This window comes from Perca fluviatilis, chromosome 17 (assembly GCF_010015445.1).
Source record: "Perca fluviatilis chromosome 17, GENO_Pfluv_1.0, whole genome shotgun sequence".
Taxonomy (NCBI): Eukaryota; Metazoa; Chordata; class Actinopteri; order Perciformes; family Percidae; genus Perca; species Perca fluviatilis.
Window position 1 is genome coordinate 36,281,339 of NC_053128.1, and position 16,934 is coordinate 36,298,272.

The 16,934-nt window shown below is 38.4% G+C and overlaps 1 long non-coding RNA gene and 1 pseudogene across 1 annotated transcript; both read left to right on the forward strand.

Annotated features, from left to right (window-relative positions):
- Nucleotides 1-13,886, forward strand: part of LOC120545320 — a 36,202-nt pseudogene extending 22,316 nt beyond the window's left edge.
- Nucleotides 13,887-13,965: 79 nt separating this feature from the next.
- Nucleotides 13,966-15,103, forward strand: LOC120545346. Its single transcript, XR_005636671.1, has 3 exons — nt 13,966-14,012; nt 14,673-14,714; nt 14,808-15,103. It is a non-coding gene; the product is annotated as an uncharacterized LOC120545346 (long non-coding RNA).
- The last annotated feature ends 1,831 nt before the right edge of the window (nt 15,104-16,934 follow it).

Below are 16,934 nucleotides of genomic sequence, written 5' to 3' on the forward strand. Positions count from 1 at the left end.
TATATATCACAGAGCATATGTGATATATATATATTATATTACCTTCATATGACTCATTATTTTCAGGAACTTCAGATCCATTTCTCTGGACCTCTTCCTGAGTTAACCAGACACAGGTATGGATCACAGGTTGGATGGTTCTAAATCAGTCTGTATTCATGTTTAATAGATGGCAATTGATGTGAAATGTTTAATGATGTACTCCTTAATATGTGCCATATGGAATAATGTGATATGCTATATGTATAAATATGCATAATATCCAGTCAGTTTCACTCAAATCTGATATTAAAGATGCCACAAACACAAACAGCAGCCAGCAGTTTACAATAAACTACTAGAGAGGCGCCTGGGTAGCTCAGCTGGTAGAGGGTGCGCCCCATGTACAGAGGCTCATTCCTCGCGCAGCAGGTTCAATTCTGACCTGCGATCCTTTGCTGCATGTCGTTCCCCCAAACTAAGCTGTCCTGTCAAATAAAGGCCTAAAAATGCCACACAAAAAAAACATGTTAACTAGAGATGTAACCGTGTGAATGAATGAAGTCATGTTAAAAAAAAATACCAACTGGGAATTTATCAAAAACTGATGAATGTCTGGTACTAAAATAAGGATTTTTAAATGTAAGACATTGACTATCAGGTGAAGAATGTTAATAGTGTTTGTCCCCAAAAAAGCCAAATTCCTCACTAATTAATTACTTTAAAGTGCCCATATTATGAAAAGAATCCCTTTTTCTGGGGATTTGGGGAGTTATTTTACGTCTCTGGTGCTTCCACACACATACAGACTTTGAAAAAACCATCCCTGGTGTTCTGAGTGAGATCTGGTTTCTGAATGTGTCCTGCCTTCAGTCTCCTGGTGAGCTGGTCAAAATCTGCACGCCATTTCTACAGCACTAGTGGCGGGACTTAGGTGGCTAAACGCTAGCATAGCATGCTAGTTCTGCCTCAATGGCAAAACACTGCTACAACACACACAAATTCACCCTAATCTCCAAAATAAATTGTATAGAACTACTTCCATGGCCCTGTTCTGCAGGTATTCCTCGCATTTAGAAGAAGTCTCACAGCTAATCCTGCCTTGTACTGACTGAAGTTGAAGAAACAGCTAGCTAGCTCATGTAGTCTTACCCTAGCTACTGAGCATGTAGTCTGACCTAGCTACTGAGCATGTAGTCCTTACCTAGTTACTGAGCATGTAGTCCTTACCTAGTTACTGAGCATGTAGTCTTACCTAGCTACTGAGCATGTAGTCTTACCTAGCTACTGAGCATGTAGTCCTTACCTAGCTACTGAGCATGTAGTCCTTACCTAGCTACTGAGCATGTAGTCCTTACCTAGCTACTGAGCATGTAGTCCTGAGCATGTAGTCCTTACCTAGCTACTGAGCATGTAGTCTTACCTAGCTACTGAGCATGTAGTCCTGAGCATGTAGTCCTTACCTAGCTACTGAGCATGTAGTCTTACCTAACTACTGAGCATGTAGTCCTTACCTAGCTACTGAGCATGTAGTCCTTACCTAGCTACTGAGCATGTAGTCCTTACCTAGCTACTGAGCATGTAGTCCTTACCTACTACGGTACATGTAGTCCTGAGCACACTGTATACTAAGCTGTCCTTACCTAGCTACTGAGCATGTGCGCCCTAAGCTGTAGTCCTTACCTAGCTACTGAGCATGTAGTCCTTACCTAGCTACTGAGCATGTGGTCTTACCTGAGCATGTAGTCCTTTTGGCTACTGAGCATGTAGTCCTAACCACCTAGCTACTGAGCATGTAGTCCTACCTAGCTACTGAGCATGTAGTCCTTACCTAGCTACTGAGCATGTAGTCTTACCTAGCTACTGAGCATGTAGTCTTACCTAGCTACTGAGCATGTAGTCCTTACCTAGCTACTGCGCCATGTAGTCCTTACTAGCTACTTAGCATGAGATGTAGTCCTTACCTAGCTACTGAGCATGTAGTCCTTACCTAGCTACTGAGCATGTAGTCCTTACCTTAGCTACTGAGCATGTAGTCTTACCTAGCTACTGAGCATGTAGTCCTTACCTAGCTACTGAGCATGTAGTCCTTACCTAGCTACTGAGCATGTAGTCCTTACCTAGCTACTGAGCATGTAGTCCTAACATAGCTACTGATCATGTAGTCCTTACCTAGCTACTGAGCATGTAGTCTTGCCTAGCTACTGAGCATGTAGTCCTTACCTAGCTACTGAGCATGTAGTCTTACCTAGCTACTGAGCATGTAGTCCTTACCTAGCTACTGAGCATGTAGTCCTTACCTAGCTACTGAGCATGTAGTCCTGAGCATGTAGTCCTTACCTAGCTACTGAGCATGTAGTCCTTACCTAGCTACTGAGCATGTAGTCCTGAGCATGTAGTCCTTACCTAGCTACTGAGCATGTAGTCCTTACCTAGCTACTGAGCATGTAGTCTTACTGAGCATGTAGTCTTACCTAGCTACTGAGCATGTAGTCCTTACCTAGCTACTGAGCATGTAGTCCTTACCTACCTAGCTACTGAGCATGTAGTCCTTACCTACCTAGCTACTGAGCATGTAGCCTTACCTAGCTACTGAGCATGTAGTCCTTATCTAGCTACTGAGCATGTAATCCTTACCTAGCTACTGAGCATGTAGTCTTACCTAGCTACTGAGCATGTAGTCCTTACCTAGCTACTGAGCATGTAGTCCTTACCTAGCTACTGAGCATGTAGTCCTTACCTAGCTACTGAGCATGTAGTCCTTACCTAGCTACTGAGCATGTAGTCTTACCTAGCTACTGAGCATGTAGTCCTTACCTAGCTACGAGCATGTAGTCCTTACCTAGCTACTGAGCCATGCCTTACCTAGCTACTGAGCATGTAGTCTTACCTAGCTACTGAGCATGTAGTCCTTACCTAGCTACTGAGCATGTAGTCTTACCTAGCTACTGAGCATGTAGTCTTACCTAGCTACTGAGCATGTGGGCCCTTACCTAGCTACTGAGCATGTAGTCCTTACCTAGCTACTGAGCATGTAGTCTTTACCTAGCTACTGAGCATGTAGTCTTACCTAGCTACTGAGCATGTAGTTTTACCTAGCTACTGAGCATGTAGTTTTACCTAGCTACTGAGCATGTAGTCTTACCTAGCTACTGAGCATGTGCGACTCCCAACAAAGATGTTACAGAAGTTGAGAGGTCTCACTCTGTAACTAAAACAGAGACCTGAACACAGGGTGAAAAGAGGAGCTGCAGCAATGTGCAGTACAACAAAAATATGGTGTTTATTGATAATTAAACCATGTAAACCTATTCTGGTACAACCTCTAAATACAGTTATGAACCTGAAAATGAGCATAATATGGGCGCTTTAAAACCTTTTGTAATAGTGATAATAAAAACAGGATAATGTGAACTTCAAGCTCAGTGAATGTGGAGGTGTAACTGTTGCTGTAATTGTGTGTTTTAGGGAGTTATGTGGAGGATTCTCCTGATGGTCAGTGAATGTGGTGGTGTAACTGTTGCTGTAATTGTGTGTTTTAGGGAGTTATGTGGAGGATTCTCCTGATGGTCAGTCTGCTCTGCTGGAGCGCTGGACGGACAAAGAGTGACCTGCAGAGACAACAACAACGGAGAAGTGGACTGGTGAGACAACACTCAAAAACTACAACAATTGACGATATTTGTTCACTTTCTTCTGACCTTTTATAGAACGACTGATTTGTAGATTCATGGAAAAATAGAAAAGACTAAATCCATAATGAATATAATCTTAATTGTAGCCGAAGTCTGTCGATTATTTTTCACTGTTAATAAATTAGTCTAAAATGATCAGAAAATAGTGAAAAACTACTTCCCCACGATGCAAAGTGAAATTTGTCTGATCAACAGTTCAAACCCCAAAGAAAATGAATTAAACATCATGTTGGAGAAAGAAAGTCTTCACATTACAGAAGCTGACCGGTCTAGTTTGGCCCACAGCTGCAGAGATGAATGGATTAGTCCTCAACTATTAGATATTATGGTAGCACTGCATATTTCGACTCGGTAATAAGATGGTAATAGTGGGGTAACAGTGAGATAATAAAGAGGTAATATATAGGTAATAACATGTAATTACCAAAGTAATAATCGTAATACATCACAGTAATAAGATGTAATACTGGGGTAATAAGGTGATAAGGTAACAGATGTAATAACATGCAATTACCAATGCAACAAGTAAGAAAGGGTTTAACAATAACCGTATATCTAGGTAATGGTAATATACTTATATTTATATTATAATAACATGGTAATAATGGGGTAATATATGTTGATGTTTTCACAGTATTATAGGCTACTATCAGCATAATACCTTCCAAATTAGATAAAACTTCTTGGAATTTAAAATTGGTTATTACCATATTATAATGCTGAAATGTATCCACCCTTTATGTTCCAAATATTTCCCCTTTTGTTTCAAGGTAATACTTTTATGTTAATGATGTTTAATCTTGTGGCTTCTTACCTGGAAATGCTTCTGGTAGTTTCTGTGTAACAACCATGAATCGGTACCGGTAAAATGCAAAACTGCCTGTTTCTATTGTATTACATGGTAATATTAGAATAACAGAGGTGCAGAGATTACCTTGGAAATGCTTCTGGAGTTTCGGTAATCTCTGCACCTCTGTTATTCTAATATTACCATGAAATGTGTCTTTTCCTGCATGCATGTAACCCTGTGCAATCTGACCAGCAGCTAAACACCTTCCACCATCAAGCACTGGAGACTGGGATTGGTTTATTTAGAAAGGGTGAAACTGGGAAATTAAACACAATGACCAGTTGCTTACGTATTGATGAGTCACAAACATTATATATATATATCTCATAATTGTAAAAACAATATAACTACACAACACTGTAATGCAGCAGTATATACAGGTAGCTAACATGTAACCTGAAATAAAGGAAATACGTAATGTATGGATACAGTGTACATAGAATAACCTATATTGTTTATCTAAATAAACTAAAATACACTTACATGTAGCACAACCCAAGATAACAGTGGCAAACCTTAATGAAGCGTAATTGATAGTCTAATATGAGCTATCAATCATCATCAAAAATATACATATTGCACATCAAACTTTCCTGACACAATAATTAACAAAGATATCAGAACAGTATGTCAGCATCTGTTTGACATACCGAGAATGCTACCAAAGGCATGGAACGTCGAAGATTGAAGCGGATTTTATGGAGGGATAACACATGAGGCTGTCCTGCTCACGTTCAACTTCCTGACTGAAGTCCCATGGTGCAAATGTCCTACAGTTCTTAAAGGAACACACACACATGTGGAACAAACTACTGGGTAATGAATGAATGGGTAAGCGCTTGTTAGCGATTGAAAAAAACTGTAATAGCTAAGCTGCTATCCTAAGAAAAGATCCGATTTGTTTCATAATTGGCTCCCCTCCAACGACCAGGCTTGGTCTCTTTGATTGTTTTCCAACTAGTAATCCTTCTGCTAGTATTTCTTTACATTCCCACGAGACAAGACCATCTCTTTCTCCTAGTTTGACTACCTGACATAAAAACCTTTTAAACTAAACTGTTCTTGGTCCTGCACATTTCATGAACCCTCTGGAAAAACAATCAGGTAAAGGTTACATGATAGCATCTGTTTGACATACCGGGAATGCTACCAAAGGCATGGAACGTCGAAGATTGAAGCAGATTTTATGGAGGGATAACACATGAGGCTGTCCTGCTCACGTTCAACTTCCTGACTGAAGTCCCATGGTGCAAATGTCCTACAGTTCTTAAAGGAACACACACACATGTGGAACAAACTATATACTATATGTCAGGATAATGGTAATATAGTTATATTAATATTGTAATATGATAATAATGGGGTAATATATGCTGTTTTCACAGTATTAATTTAAAATATTTGAATATATATATATATATATATATATATATAATATATATATATATATATATGAATTTAAAATAGTTATATAATATTATTATGCTGAAATTCATCCACCCTTTATGTTCCAAAATATTTCCCTTTTGTTTCAAGGTAATACTTTACAAATGATATATTTAATCTTTTGACTTCTTACCTGGAAACATGTCTGGTAGTTTTTGTGTAACAACCATGAATCAGTGCTGCAAAATAATTACCTGTTTCTATTTCATTTTGTTCTGTCCCCCATCAGGACATTAGTTCACTTACAAGTTTTTCTTCTCCCATTGCTGGCAGTAGTTTGTTCCACATGTGTGTGTGTTCCTTTAAGAACTGTAGGACATTTGCACCATGCGGACTTCAGTCAGGAAGTTGAATGTGAGCAGGACAGCCTCATGTGTTATCCCTCCATACAATACGCGACAATCTTCGACGTTCCATGCCTTTGGTAGCATTCTCGGTATGTCAAACAGATGCTGACATACTGTTCTGATATCTTTGTTAATTATTGTCAGAAAGTTTGATGTGCAATATGTATATTTTTGATGATGATTGATAGCTCATATTAGACTACGCTCAGTTCAGCTTATAAGCTAGTTTGCCACTGTTATCTTGGGTTGTTGCTACATGTAAGTGTATTTTAGTTTATTTAGATAAACAATATAGGTTACTATTCTATGTACACTGTATAACAATACATTACGTATTTCCTTTATTTCAGGTTACATGTTAGCTACTGTATATACTGCTGCATTACAGTGTTGTGTAGTTATATTGTAGTTTTTACAATTATGAGATATATATATATATAATGTTTGTGACTCATCAATACGTAAGCAACTGGTCATTGTGTTTAATTTCCCAGTTTCACCCTTTCTAAATAAACCAATCCCAGTCTCCAGTGCTTGATGGTGGAAGGTGTTTAGCTGCTGGTCAGATTGCACAGGGTTACATGCATGCAGGAAAGAGATAATTTCATGGTAATATTAGAATAACAGAGGTGCAGAGATTACCTGGAAACTACCAGAAGCATTTCAAGGTAATCTCTACACCTCTGTTATTATAATATTACCATGTAATACAATAGAAACAGGCAGTTTTGCATTTTACGGTACTGATTCATGGTTGTTACACAGAAACTACCAGAAGCATTTCCAGGTAAGCCCCACAAGATTAAACATCATTAACATAAAGTATTACCTTGAAACAAAAGGAAATGTTTGGAACATAAAGGGTGGATACATTTCGCATTATAATATGGTAATAACCAATTTTAAATTCCAAGAAGTTTTATCTAATTTGGAAGGTATTATGCTGATAGTAGCCTATAATACTGTGAAAACATCAACATATATTACCCCATTATTACCATGTTATTATAATATAAATATAAGTATATTACCATTACCTAGATATACGTGTTATTGTTAAACCCTTTCTTACTTATTACATTGGTAATTGCATGTTATTACATCTGTTACCTTATCACCTTATTACCCCAGTATTACATCTTATTACTGTGATGTATTACGTTATTACTTTGTAATTACATGTTATTATCATCTATATTACCTCTTTATTATCTCACTGTTTACCCTACTATTACCATCTTATTACTGACGTAGTGTTATGCAGTGCTACCGATATAACTATTCTGATTTCTGAATCCATTCATCAGTTTGAGTCATTTTTTATGATACAACTTATTGTAAACTTGTGTGATGTCAGTGTGTTAAATGTGAATATTTTCTAGTTTCTTCTCTCCTCTGGGACAGGAAACTGAATATCTTTGAGGACGTTTATTTTATACATTTATATATCTTGGGCTTTTTGGGAAACTCTGATCCACATTTTAGAGACAGAACTACTCATCCATTCATCCAGACAATAATCCACTCATTAATTGACTCATTAGTTGCAGCTCTACAACACAAGTCCTTTTCATTTATATAGTCTAAATTTACAATCTACAGATTATTAACGATAGACAGTACTGCCGCACCAACGCTACACATCGTTACCCAAGACAAGTTACAACACCACAGAAAAGCTAACTGTATGAGTAACTTTTAGTTAAAACACACACACACACACACACACACACACACACACAGATACACACACACACACAGATACACACACACACACACACAGACACACACACACACAGATACACACACAACACACACACACAGACACCCACACACAGTGGAAGCGGCTCTGTTGTAAAGGCTAATGGTGCTCGCTTAGCACAATGACATCATCTTAGGAAGAGAGTGCACCGATCCGATATTAGGATCGGATATCGGCCCCGATATTGCAAAAATAGTTTGTTTTTTTTTCTCCGTCGCGAGCACTGAGACCCGTGTTAACTGTGGACCCTTCTCACTCATGGTAGTAACTTCATAACACAACAATTAATAACCCACAACTAACTCTCTTTAAAAGGATAAAACACCAAAGCATATAACAATTTGAGACCTAAACAGTTTTTAACACTAATAATTTTACATTTACAAATGTAGCTACCACCCAATGGCATGCTGGGGTAACATTACAGCGCTAGCTACACAGAACAACACCAGAATATACCAGAGATACACCAGAACAAGGTGTGCTCAAGAGAGGAGCCGTCTGTTGTTCCCAAGTTTTTTTCTTTCTAACAAATCGGACATAATTTAGCCACTGTTGTTGCCCGTCGCTCTAACGTTACCCGTTGGGCTAACGTTAAAGACCTGTCACTTCAAGCATGCAGCGGAGCAACGTTATGAACGCAATCCACCCCCGGTCCCGCTACAGACCGCTGAGAAAGACGGGTTCAGAGCAATGATTAAAACTCTGGATTTAAGATGTCTCACCCGCTGAAATACGTCCTCCAACCTGCTAACGTTATTCAAACAGCGAAGGAGGCTGACAGGGAGCTACGTTCAGTCCCCCACTACAACCACACAACAACCTAACTTACCTGTGGCCAAGGTAGTGGTTATACAGTACTAGCTTACAACTATTTAGTTTTGAAAGGGAAACAATGTTAAAGTTGTTTGTATGTGTATTCATTCGATTTGAGTTTATTTTACTACTTTGCAGTTTGTACAATACAAATAGTTCAGCTTCTGTAACTGTTTGATGGATTCTCCTTCATACAAAGTTACTGTATAATGTCGTGGAGCCAAACCCTTTAGTAATCAAAGCTTTTAGTAAACATGATGACATTAACATGTTTTTGAGATATTCTATGTACTCCTGACAGCAGAATAAGCCATTATAAACCTATATAAAGGTGGCCTATTATTATTTATTGAAATTTATTTTAGGGAAGTTTGATTACATTATATTTTCGATTTGAATGCCCAATTGTTTTTAAATAACAAATAAATAAGAATTCAATACATTACATCTATGTTATTTTGTCTTAGTTAGGACAGTAATGTTTATTTAGGAAGGTCTGGTGCCTTTAGTGTCTTCCATATGGTGGTAGGAAGGTATAAGGTGGAAGGTATACAGTTTATTATTAATTCAGCAACGGTATCGGATGCGGTATCGACAGATACACAAAGCCCTGGCATCGGTATGAAAAGTCGGATCGGTGCATCCCTATTAGAAAGCACAGCCGAAACCATTTGTCATAAACTAGGTAAGTAACAAACGATGCTAACGGCATTAATAACCAAGCCAAACAGTGCTGTCACTACTATTTTAGTGATTTATAAGCAACCTGTTTCTTGCAGATTGTCACGTTACTGAGAATACAGATATTAGAAGGTAATAACTAATGTGCTAACGTTACTAGGTGCGTAACAATAGCTCCGCTCACAATGCCTTGTGGTTCTCAGTCCCGCTAACTTATTGTTCATCAGACGTGACATGAGAAGAGGAAGATTAGCTAACGTTAGCCACCCTATTAATAAAGGAATCACATTTGAATAGTATATTGATTTTTTACTATTCAAATTATATTTGACTTCGAAATTCATTCCGTCAGCCCTACTCTGATGAGATTCAAGATTCAAGAGACTAGATTTATTGTTTACTGCTCATGAGTCTCTGTCCTCTCTGCTCATTGATGTTTCTCTTCTCTACTCATCATCAGGTACATCATCTACAAGGCACCCAAACTGAATAACATCGGAACTACGGGTTTGGAATATCTTTACATTGATTCAAATGATCGGATGATAAAGACCTTTAAAGATAAGATGAAAGATAAGCTCATCAACAATGATAAAGGTGTCCTGGCTAACACCCCGCCATTTATTTTAAAACAAACCAAAGACATGGTGAGAATGATGTTTAAACTGCAGCTCTGTTTCTATGGTGATAAAAATGAAACCATGACTCAAACTGATGGATAGATATTATTGTCTGTACTAATTATAAAGCATCAACTAGCTTTCATCAAATATCTCAACGTGCTCTGTTGAAGCTGTTGAACACATCATCAACTGAACAGCATTTTACAAGAATGATGTTTCAACTGAGAATTGATCAACAACTGACAACACACAAAGTTATCTCAACACAACAGATGAGGAAATAAGTAGTTGAATAATGAATCTGCAGCGGTAGATTTGGTACATTGCTGTTTCCCTCTCTGGATTGGTTGCGTACATCCCAATAATTAAAACATAATACTTCTTCTCTTCATTCTGCATCATTTATAGACAGAAAACTTTGGATTCATCTCCTACAGCGACCAACCTCCTGGATGTCATGCTGATGATAAGTTTGGTCACAGTAAAGGTGAGTAGAGGAAGCATCACTCTCACAGGAAACATCTCTCTGAACCTCCATCAGGTTTTCATCTCAGAGGACAGAGGCTGCTCAGAGTGTATACGTCTGTAGCGACAGTCAAACAACATCTGTCAATTGAACAAAAGCAGAGTGACTAATGCTTTAAAAACTGTTTAAGAGTAACGTCAGAGCAGCAGCAGAGCTCAGAGACATCTTGAGATGGGGGATCTCTCCGTCAGATAACTCCTCCACTCTTATCTGTTTAAAATGAAGGTGTCATAATTTCATAATCCAAATTCATTGTTCAGTTTTCGATTTAAACTTTTTTCAGCAGAGACGGCAACGCCACAGAAGAGCCACTAGATGGCAGAAACGTGCGTTACAACAGTTTATGTTTTCTCAGAGTTGCACCTGAATCTCACATGCTTTACCTACGTGTTTAAATAAATCTCTCACAGGGAAGGCAACATGTTGCTACCGCGGTGACTTCAGGAAAACAGGAGGGTTTTCTGTTTCTCCATCATCTCTGACTCTGGCAGTGGCCATGATGTCTGGAAAAGAGCAGCTGCAGGCTATCGCTAAGCTAATCTTAGCCTGTGTCTTTAGCTGCAGGCTACCAGCCACTAAGCTACGCTGTGTCTGTTGTTTTTTCTTCAGAGTTGCACAAGTGGGCAATGGAGAGAGAAAAAAAAATACTGAGAGAAATTTGTTACATCCCAATTTTAAATCACATTTTAGGACTTTAAACCATCAGTTTAATTTTTCTATCTGTTGATGTTTCAGGAGTTGTGATGATGGATAAAACCACAGGAGTCTGGCTCTCACACAGCGTACCAAAGTTCCCTTCAACAAGAGATAAAAATAATTTCTACCCACCCAGCGGAGCAGCGAAAGCTCAGACGTTTATCTGTGTAACATTCAACTACGACCAGTTCAACAAGATAGGTAATGTTCTCAGTTAAATATTCATATTTATGGTCTTAGTGGTTGATTTGAATATGTTAATGTTGTCTTGTTGTACTATTTGAAGGTGAACACCTGCTGGACATCGCAGCTTTCTCGTTTGATCATCATCTTCCAGACGGCTTAGATAAAGAGATTACTGAATTATTTAAGAAAGTTTATAAATAAAAACTTCAAGGAAAGACCAGAACCACAAAAGACTTCCAAGAAGCTGAAATCAGCAGCAGAAACAGAGTTCCGTAGCTTTGCTAAACAACAGTATAAAGGTAAGATATCTTCATGATGGTTTGAATCATATTACCTAACTTAGTAAAGACAAAGTTATAAAGAAAGAGACATTTTACTGTGAGAATTAAATGTTATGTGAACTGGTTGCACACGGGGGCACTTTTCTTTTTGATCTAGCCATATTCCTTTTATTGCATAGTACAGTACCGCACTTACATTTTAAGTGGAAAAACTAATCTTTGCATTAGGAACTGACATGGTTAAGGCTACTGTTTTTTTGTGTGCATTCTTCACTTATGTTGATGGCCTAAGCTTAGTCTATAATGTGGCCAATTTTATAATATAAATACAGTGTTTCCTCTATGTTGATTTTTACGCGGTGGCCCTACAGTAAAATTTCTGCCGCCACCGTATCAGAAATAGGGCTTGTGATCTTAGCCAGCCATTTGTTAAGGCAAACAGCAAACATTTTTTTCAAATAAATGAAAATGTTGAAATTAGCAAAGGGGGCTCAGTTGCTAAATTTGCCTAACTGAACCAAAATACGTGAAATGTACAGAACCATGATAGATTTAAATAAAAAAGGTTGATTATAGATAATATAATCATTTGAATGATGTTTTTAAATGATTTTTAAAAAAATTGGGATGGTCTACATTCATTATAGGTGGGTTTAATATACAGGTGAAACTTCGGAAAATTAGAATATCGTGCAAAAGTTCATTTATTTCAGTAATTCAACTTAAAAAGGTTAAACTAATATATTATTATAGACTCATGCAAAGCAAGATATTTCAAGCATTTATTTGTTATAATTTTTGATAATTATAGCTTACAGCTTATGAAAACCCCAAATTCAAAATCTCAGAAAATAAGAATATTACATGAAATCATTAAAAATCAAAGAATTTTAAATACGGAAATGACTCTGGACTTTATAAAGCACAGTGAACCAAAACCAGCAGATGACATGGCTCCCCAAATCAACACAGACTGTTGAAACTTCACACTGGACTTCAAGCATCTTGGATTGTGTGCCTCTCCATTCTTCCTCCAGACTCTGGGACCTTGGTTTCCAAATTAGATGCAAAATTTGCTCTCTTCAGAAAAGGGGACTTTGGACCACTGAGCAACAGACCAGTTTAGCCCAGTTAAGATGCTTCTGAAGTTGTTTGTTGTTTGGAGGCGGCAAGCTCGACAAGCCCATTCAGGATCCGTCTGTGTGTGGTGGCTTTTGATGCTCCAGCCTCCGTCCACTCCTTGTGAAGCTCCCCACACTTTTGAATGGCCTTTTCCAGACAATCCTCTCCAGGCTGCGGTCATCCCATGAGAGAGAGAGAGACATCATGGCTTTCAAACAAGCAAAGTGGCAGTTGGACTTTGTGGGATGGTGTAGGACTAACCAGCTGCAGCTGAACACCACCTAAACCAAGGCCTGCTACTCCTTTGCTGCCTGTCACTATAAGCCGCTTTCCGACTGGAGGGATTTTTTGACCAACTGCTACTTTTCTCGTTTGAAAGCCATGATGTCTCTCTCTCTCATGGGGGGCCGAATTCTCTGGGCGGGCAAAGCAGAGAAAGAGGAGGTAACTTTGCTCCTTATGACCTCATAAGGAGAAGATTCCCTGATTGGTCCATCTGAGCTTTCATTTCCTCAAAGGCAGAGCAGGATACCCAGGGCTCGGTTTACACCTATCACCATTTCTAGCCACTGGGGGACCATAGGCAGGCTGGGGGAACTCATATTAATGTTAAAAAACCTCATAAAGTGACATTTTCATGCCATGGGACCTTTAAGGTCTGGGGACCCACTTAAATGACCAGCTGTGGGTCCGGGGACTAACTACATTGAAAACTTCATCAATCAACATCATTGTTCATGTCAGTGACATTATGGGCTGTAAACAAGACAGCAATGAACCCCAGCTTCAAATGTGAAGAAGATTACACATACTGACACAATTCTACGGTTTGTTTTTCAGAACCCAAAAGACCAAAAGTGTCATTACGTACTGGAGGTAATAAGTGTACAAAACACCAATAAATGGCAAAGTAAAAGATAACACAAACTGACATTTCTACTGTTTGTGTTTTTTTAGAGCCTGCTCCAAGAAAACTGTTAATAAACACCAAAGGAAAACCTGGTAACAAAATATTATTCTCAGTCACTAAAGCCAGGGGTTTTCCCTGGGTTTTTAGAGTGCTTTGGTGCAAATGATGTAATATGCTAATTTCCATATTAGTGATGTCATCACAAAAAAATTTCGTCAAAATATTGACTATTTGACAATGAAGAAGTGTTTATGTTCCTTGTAATCTCAGCAAGACATTTAAGGCAAACAGCAAACATTTTTTTCCAAATATATGAAAATGTTGAAATTGGCAAAGGCTCTGTTCCTAAATGTACCTAACTGAACCAACAAATGTGAAATGTAGGCTACAGAACCATGACTTGTCTGAATCGCTCCACCTCACTAATCTAATTTTTCGGATAGATTTAAATAAAAAGGTTGATTATTGATCATAGTTTTTAAAATGTTTTTAAAAAAATTGGGATGGTACACATTCATTATAGGTGGTCTTAATATATATCAGGAGGATGGTGAAATAAGTAACTTAAGGACTGGGGACCCACTTAAATGACCAGCTGTGGGTCCCGGGGACTAACTGCATTGAAAACTTCATCAATCAACATCATTGTTCATGTCAGTGACATTATGGGCTGTAAACAAGACAGCAATGAACCCCAGCCTCAAATGTGAAGAAGATTACACATACTGACAATTCTACGGTTTGTTTTTCAGAACCCGTTGTAATCACAAGACCACCGTTACCACGTATTCGAGGTAACAAGTATGCAAAACGCCAATAAACCTCTATCTCAAAAGTAAAGAAGATAACACAAACTGACATTTCTACTGTCTGTGGTGTTGTTTTAGAACCTGCTCCAGGAAAAATGGTTATAAAGAAGACCCCCAAAGGGAAAATATGGTAACAAAATGTTAATCTCAGTCACTAAAAGTCAGGGTTCCAATGCTCATTTGCATATTAGTGATTATGTCATCGCAACAAAATTTTCATACAATTTGGGTTGTCGTTGCAGTGAGGGACAGATTACTAAAGCAAAAGCAATGTTTTCCACAGTGAAGCTGTCTCGTCTGCATTAGCCGGTTAGCCAAATTTACTCATATTTCCCTAATTAAACTGAACACTAATGTGCAGAATGAGTAATAATAACCACCATCAATACAAAGAGAAACTTTTGAATCCAAGTGGAACAGATGTATTGATTTGCTGAGTAAAGGATGTAGAAGGAGGAGTTATTTTGTGTAACATCAGTCAGCATTGAACTGTCAGGATGTTAACAGTTTCTGTAACATGACTCATGTGTTGTTGTACTTGCAGTTGGAGATCTTTACCTCGATATTGCAGAGAACTACACGACTGATGTGAGTTCAGACCTGGCCCTGCAAGCAAGACGGTGACTACTGCGAAGAACGTAAAGTGATCAATATTAAGTCTGTAAACACTGCTCTGGGTGGGTGGGAGGCTGGTGTTGATCATTCCAAGTGGTGTGTAGCTAAAGATAATAATAATCATTTGATCTGTATCGCTGATGTAAACAGAGCAGACAGCCAATATGAAGGCCGGGGGGCACTGTGCTTTATACATAAAGAGGCCAGTGAACTATTTAAAGGTCTTATTAATCAAACTGATGATTGCTCCCGTAAAGCGTCCCGTGATCCTGCCTGTGACTCTGATGATGACTGACAGGATAAATAAGCTTCTTCTTTCAAATCCATTTTTGGTGTTTGGGTCTGAGTGTGCTTCAGTTTATCATTTTCAAATTATTATAAATTGACATATATTTCTGAATCAATAGTTTAAAGCAAACATGGGTGGACAGAAATATAAAGGATTTAAAGAAGTATAATTGTTAACAATTGTCACTATTAACAAAACTAAAACATATTTACCAGGTTGGAGGTGAAGAACCAGGAGAATTTGGGAAGGGCTGGGGATTGATAAAAAATATTCAACAGCGATATTGTGAAGCTGTTTCTTGAATGAAAACTCAAATTTACCAAAAAAAACATATTAATTAATTGCTGTCAAACGATTAAAATATTTAATCGCATTAATGTCATAGTTAATTTGCATATTCGCATATTTTTATCTATTTTAAATGTCCCTTGATTTCTTTTTGTCCCTTTATTTTTCTCATTTTAATGCTCTTATCAACATGACACGATACTTTTAAAAGCGGGGCCTGAACCGGAAAGATATAAATATATATTTAAAAAGGAGCACCTTGTTAGATTGTATTTGTCTGTTCTGTATGTTCAAAAATATAAAACAATTAAAAGTTGATCTAAAAAAGGAGCACAAAATGGTGAAAACAACCACTGGATGGGAAAAGGGTATTTTACAATTACAGTGAATGCGCCCACGGAGGCTGGCGAGGCGGCAGCATGACATCATGACTGCGTTTTCAGACAACGGCAGCTACAGTTGGTTTCGGAGTCCTCTCCAGTGAAATACAGACACACTTTACACCGTTTAGCTGTCAGCATTTTAACCTGTTTACTCCAGCTGCTAGCGCTAGGCTAACGTTACCTGCTGCTAAGTGTAGTGTTGCTAGCAAGGGGCTAGCCTGTGCTATGTGTATTTTGGTGTGTGTTGCTGGCTAATGTTAGGCTAACGTTACCTGCTGCTAAGTGTAGTGTTGACTGGCTAACGTTAGGCTAACGTTACCTGCTGCTAAGTGTAGTGTTGACTGGTTAACGGTAGGCTAACGTTACCTGCTGCTAAGTGTAGTGTTGACTGGCTAACGGTGGGCTAGAGTTACCTGCTGCTAAGTGTAATGTTGACTGGCCTCCTGTGCGGCAATGTTTCAGTTCCCTCTAACGTCTGTTTTCGAGACATCAGAGAGGAGCGCCAGTCATCTAAGTGGCACCTAAATAAGGCACCGAAATCTGCGTTGCGGTTTGGTCTGGTAATAACGGTCTTTGTAATGTTCTGGAATGAAACTCCGACACAGCAAAGTAGCTTTTAGACTCTTTAGC